The sequence below is a fragment of the Lissotriton helveticus genome, chromosome 12, assembly GCF_964261635.1.
Source record: "Lissotriton helveticus chromosome 12, aLisHel1.1, whole genome shotgun sequence".
In the NCBI taxonomy this organism is placed as follows: Eukaryota; Metazoa; Chordata; class Amphibia; order Caudata; family Salamandridae; genus Lissotriton; species Lissotriton helveticus.
The window spans coordinates 817,954,988-817,961,912 of NC_136073.1; positions in this window are offsets into that span (position 1 = coordinate 817,954,988).

Consider the following 6,925-nt stretch of genomic DNA (forward strand, 5'->3'; position numbering starts at 1 on the left):
TAAGGGAACCACATGTCAGTGGCTTCTATAAAAAATTGCCTCAGGGTAATGCGACCTTCCCCATCCCGAATTGACGCAATCCCCGAACAGTAAAGAGGGATCGAAACATCCCCGTCTTCCCAGAACCCCCCTCAGTTTTGTATCAGCTGCCCCGGACGAGAGTTTTAAAAAAATGTCCCTCACCCCCTGTTGTAGGAAACAAGTCGACTTACAACTAACACGGGCCAGCCGTTGTTCCTAGAAATGATCTGTTGGTGAGCAAGCTACGGAGTTTTAGAATTCGAGAAATGTCACTGAACGCTTACCAACTGAACTGTGGCCTTCTGCTAAATAACGCCCTTATGACACAAAGCAAGATGATAGTCCCTAACCACAGTTTGCTATGTCCCTAGTTGTTTCCATAAGACCCCGTTTTTTTTAAATAAAGTAATAAGGTTGTAAGAGGCTATGTAGGAACTAGACTGATGTTTGCGAAGTTAAAGATTAGGCCGAAATGAAGAAATCGTTGCAATTAACCCTGTTGAAAGTAAAATGTTTAGCTGAAAGGTAGGATGCATTTATAGGATGGAAAAATGTTTAGCCTATGTTCGTCCCTCAGAAAGATACCCATCAGACCATGGTGATAGCACGTTGCACTTTAAAAAAAAAAAATAAGGTCCTGGAGAACGGTATAGCTTTGTAAGGCACGTACTAGGAAGGTGGGTCTCTGTCAGAAGATCTGACGTAACTGTAATACACAAAATACGATGAATAGGCACCAGATTTCGTACCACGACAATGAATGTAACGCCAACCAGCACCAAAGAAATAGTTACGAAGGAAAGTTATAGGAAATCCAACGAGCCCATCATCAATTATTTATATGATGGTTGTAAACCCCAATGTAACGGATGTTTCTCATTTGCGTGGAGCTGGGAGAGAAATAGACTTATGTGATTACCTTCCTCTGCCAATTCTCTAAAGACTGTCTTTTCAAACTCATTTAAGGGTACCGCTGTCGGAGGAAAGAGAGACCGGATGTGGGAGCACGTGGCCTGACTACAGATCGTGGAACATCTGCGACATTGGCCAAGGCGAGACCGCGACAGAAAGGAGTTGTAGGACGAGGCACTGTTCCCGACAAAATGAGAGGAAAGGGCTGACCTGATGCCCCTGCTCAATGTTCAACGTGTGCCGAAAAGTCCCTGCTCTCTGAATTCGGTCATGAGCCCGCCTACCTGAAATTTTCCGCCCCCTGGTCTGTTCCCGATTTGGCCCTGCTCCATCCCCCCCCTTTTTCTCCGACCTACCCTATGGACTACTTACACACACTCTTCTTCCACCTGAACTTTTTGACAATCGACTCCAAAGGACACAGGGCGAAAAGGACCTTCTTGACCAGGAAAGCGAGGAAAAGATCATGCCCTGCAACGCGGAGCTCAGAAGAGAGCTGGACTCATCGCTCCACCGTGCCAACAGAAGACGACAAAGAACGCTGAGAACTCACTAATAACGGTCCATGACAATAGGACCTCCCCTTCGAACAATGGCGCCTCCGATTATTGTTTTTACTACGTCTCATTTCTCTCCCAGCCACCATTGTATTGATCATGCTCCAACTAAAAATGAACAGAACTTACATATGTAATAACCTATCAGTCCACATTCCGAATGACTACAAGTACCTATGAAATGTACTCAATGATCACACTACAGAATCGTTTTGTCCGATATTGCATTACTATGACCTTCCTGCAAACGAGTTTATCGATAGACCCGCCTCCTAAGACGAAATATTTTAAATGTAATGTTTATAGCTTCTTCATCTGGGTTCCCATTTCTTTACTCATGACCGCCACAGTAGATATGGATAGGAAATAGGCCAGCAAGATGTCTTGGATATGTTAAAGGGAGGACTGTGGAAAATTAGTACGGTTTGGTAAACATTATCTGCGCCATCTTGCCTTTTTCCCCGGATGCCACACTTTTTGTCGTATGCACCCGCCATTTTAGGTGCCTCGATCAGAACCACCCTCTGCACGCCACTGGCCCCCAGCATAGCCCTTCGCCCTCGCAAAGCCCGCACGCTGACAACCCCCCGCTCTCACATGCCCTGAGTCATAAACCCCTCTTCAGCGCGACTCTGCCTCAGAACCCCATCCTGTTCCCAGCGCGACACCTCCCTTCATTCCTTTCATGGTCCCAGGCCCTTTGATACAAACCCCCTTTCCTGTGTGCCCGTTTGTCTTCCTCTTTCCCAGGCCGACACCTAGCTCTGCCGATACTGTTTATTGCCCCCTCCCCGTACAGTAGAAAGCTGTCCTCATCAAAGGACCCCCGAGTTGATCAAAGCCCCCACCCTAAGAGATCCGATCAAACCCCCACATTCCGTGAATCGGCGGAATGTCCAGCTGCGCGATAATCATCACCTGTTATGACCGGGGTGGGGACTTCAACTGTAAATGTGTGTGGGAACGGGCCTGTAGGGGAGATTCAGAGGATGTCCTTTCATACTTCAAAGCATTACAAGACTGTGTTACCTGCAATAAAATTCATTTAACTGTGTATAAGAGGCCAGGCCTCTGAGATGCGGTTAGAGCACCTCGTGACGATACTGGCTGTCTGAACTGATGTGTTCTCCTCCGGAGAGAATAAACCTTGTTTCCTGCCTTCCAGTCTCCAGCGCCTGCCTCTTCATTGGTTAATATTTTGTGGGTTAAAGCGGCGATACCGCCGGGCAAATATTGATTGTCCATTGACCTTAGTTTTAACACCCCCTGATAATTGTGTGCCGACACTACAGGTGGCGAGAGACCACTCAATTCTGCACGATTACTTGCTGTAGGAACCATTCCCTGGCTCCATCTCCACTCAGAGATACTCTCCTCAGCCCAGATGAGCTCCAGACACCATAGGCACCAGATGTCCAGCAGCATTCAGCTAGCTGTGCCTACCTGTGTGCCTTTCAACGATCAGTGCACAGCATGTAAATATTGCTCCCCAGCTGTGAGCAGAACAACTATAGTCTCTATGTGGCCTTTCCCATTCTCCGCACCTGCTGGCACCACATGTTAGTTATACTGACATATATTGATGCAGGGTAGGTGCGCAGGATCTCCCCGACGAGAAATAGAGGAAGTTATCAGATGGTACTAACCCCTCTTTATGCTAAGTATAGCCGTAATTATTAATGTTCACTATCAGGCTCAGGATGCCTTTTTGGCACAAGCCTGCCGCGGGCACTCATGCAGTCAATAGCAGCGCGGCCTCCCGTACCTTAGCCAGCCCATCAGCATCCAGATGATCCCCCTATCTTCAAGTTCCACAGTCAATCGCTGCCTAGACTGGGGCCTTTCCCTTTTGTTATGTAATCCCAACAATAGGGATAGTCCGGAATGTTTTTCCCTGTAATGTCCCTTATTTCCCTTAACGCTTCTCTCCAAAAGCTTATTACTTTGGGACATTGCCAGAATATGTCTAAGAAGTTTGGCCTTTCCCACACACCATCTCCAGTGTACCTCAGAACTTAAACTGTCAAGCCCTATCAATTTGATTGGTGTATAAGACCACTCGTAGATGATTTTTAATTATACATCTATATGCTGAACAAATGAGTAGGAGAGACATATCCTGTTAGGCTTCATTTTCAATTCCCTCATCATGATTTCCCTTCCCTTTCTTCGTAGGCATTTCTATAAGAACATTGATTCACTTACAATAATCTATACATTTATAAGACCAAACTCGTAGTACCCATGAGGCGCCTTACTCCTCAGACTGTCAGTGGCCCATCGCTCATAATTTAGTTTGTAAAATCTATTGCTGTCGAAGAAAATATTACAGTCTGTAGCAAGGAGCAGTTTCAGAGTAGTAGTATTTCTCTGGTTGAAGGGATTTATCTAGAGCACTCTGGTTTATCTTTGTTATGGCTGTGAGTATCTGCTTTTAAGAACTAGCCAATGATGTAGTGTTTTTACCCTTTTCACAGCAAGGGATTTTCTAGAGGCCAGTGGTTACAATCCTCCCGAGGAGGCTATGAGTTTTGAGTAGCAGCTGATTTCTCTTATTACATGTGTCCTAGTGGTGCAGTAAGTTCATTTGACGTTTTCAAGAGGTATGCATCATTTGCGGGATATTGTTATTTCGTACATACTGGCAGTTTTGATTCCTCACTTTAAGCTTGCTTTTTTCTAACATCAGCAGAGGCAAAAAGTAAATACATGGGGAGTGGCCAGGCAAGATGGACAGGTGGACGTGATCCTTATTGGTTCCGCCGCCACGTTGCTATTTTCAGTAGTTACTGAATCACAGCTAAATGGCAGCCCACGACAGCGGTGACTGATTGTCCTGGGTTGTGGTCTGAAGGAGATTTCTGCCCTTGATCGCGGGGATGCGGATGGAGGATGGTGGAGGGCAAGATCAATGCCAACCAGGATGACAACGGCGGAGCTTGATTCTGCTAGGAGACTGCTTCCATGCCCATTCCGGTAGTCCAAGCAATTCCAGCCCTATAACTGAACCCAGAAAGGGACTTGAGCACACCTGGGGGAGGTGGCTTACCGGAACCTGCGGTCATCCAGCCGCGCCACCTACAAGGGGGAGCGACCTTGCCCGCGGCCAAAGGAGAGCGGCGTCCCAATGCCACATGGTCGTGAGGTGACGAGTGGGAATCCCTGACTAGAGCACAAGCACCTGGGGAACAGAGGTGGGAGCCTATGTAATGGTTTCCAAGCAGGTTCCGCAGGAGCGTCAGGAATCCGGAGAGTAATCCTCAGCCTTCCCCTACGGCCTTCCGACTCTATCAAGCACTAGAGTATCGAATGGCTCACCAGGGGAAAACAGGGAAACAAAACAAGGAAAGGTTGGGGAAGACAATAGAGCTTGGCTGTGAACTTCAGAATGGATGCTTGATAACAGGTAGGCTGAAAAGGAAGAAATGTGTTACTGTCTAGCTTTGCTAACCACAACGTTAATGTACCCCATGTCTATAATACATATAAGACCACAACATACCACAATTGCTTGTCTGGATTGTAGAACATATAGGTAGGGTAGAATAAGGTGTTCGTTTTTCTATTGCAAGGAAGACAAAAGACAGTTAATAACTCTTTCCCACTTAATGTTGGTGAGTGCCAATATTTAAAGTGTAAGTCTCACTCTGTATGTTCTTAGCGCACACTGGGAGAATATCCAGTTCTTCTGTAAGTCTGGATACGAGTGTGAGGGCCACTGTCATATACCTTACATCAATATCTGTCAGACAATAACTACATTCAGGTCTTCACACAAAGTAATTGCCAAATATATATTAATGAAAGGCAGCGCACAGCGCTGTTACCGTGATTCTGTGCAGAGGAGCTTGAATATACACCACACTCTGGTCCACGCAAGAGCCCCAAAAATAATATATATATGGCCCAGGGCTGGGTGAAATGAAGAAGTGCACAGGAGAATCCAGCAACAAGTGAGGATCAACATAGAAAAACGAAACGAGCAGTGCCCAGCCGGATGGCGGAGAGAATCCCGGCCGCCGGGCAAAGCACCAGGAAAATGGGGGTAAGGACTCTGACTCTCTAAGGGAGCTTTGAGGATGCCCAGCCGGATGGCGGAGATTAGACCCAGCCGCCGGGCGGAGCAACTTGAGGAATGAGACGGTGATAGGAGGCTGTACCCAGCCGGATAGCGGGGAACGTCCCAGCCGCTGGGCGAGGCACAAGGAGAGGGGGATATTCGGACAATAGAGCAAATACGGCAACAACCGCAAATGAGGACGCCAGATGGCAAGACGTCACATAAATAGCTATACAGCCGGTACGGCACGGTGGATGAAGCCGTACACAAACACCTTCAAAGCGAAGGCAGGAATCCCAACAGGAAGCGAAACAGACCAAAAAGCAAACCGGAAGTCAGGCAGGACAAGTCGGGACGGAACCCAAAACGGAAGGAGCTAGACGCAAGAACGTAAAGCGGCGTTCTGTTGTTCTGAGCGTCTTATATAGTGAACTACAATTAAAGCTACAGTGTCGGAGGGATGTCGGGGAATGACAGCCTATTGCCGAATTCGTCACCTCCTGAGGTAGGCGACAGCGCTGAAGGCAGAGGGCAGTGTCGCTGGACTTCAACATGGCAGTTCCGTGAGGCGTCGGCAACGGCGGGTGCTGGAATAGAGCTCCCCGAACATTTCTGTGGATAAAGCTGGGCTTCTTGGAGTCGCTCTACAGGGGACAGCAGGACATATCTATCGCAGAGGCGCTACAGATTAATACAACTTTATCCCGCTTGGCTCTAACATGGCGAGCGCCAGGAGTGGTTAACCGGGCCTAGTGAGAGAAATGCTTCCCTCCTCATATGTGTGACATATTTTGTGTGAGAGGTGCTTAACTGCAGATTTTCTCCAAGTGTCTTGGGCTCGTTACTGCAAGTCTCCGTAGAGGGGAGACAGTTCGCGTATTCAGATCCGAGGGGAAAGACTGTATTCCATGTAAAGGCGGCAAATCCGACCTATCACGTGCAGTGGGGCGACTGGCGACCTCTATGCCACTGAAAAAGAACTCAAATAGAGTGACCAGTTACTTTACTCCCGCTGAGAAAAGTGATATCCAGGCGACAGGGGATACAATAAAGAACATGGTGCTCACTAAGGAGTACCTGCTGGCCTCTCTGAGAGAGTTCAAAACTGAACTGCACATGAAACTGAAGATGGACATGACCACCTCACTGGAGCAGCTTGAAGCAGACCTCCATCCAACAGGTTGTAGATTCCATTGGCACCTAGTTATTCGAGGTGGAGAAAAAATCCCAAGACCTCGACAAACGCATGTTGGATACTCACGGCAGGGTGCAGGATCTCCACGCTCAACGCACCAGGCCCTGCTAAAGAGGACTTGGGAAATGGATCCGAAAGAAAGAACATTAGAATTTGAGACCTAGAGGAAGGGGCAGAGGA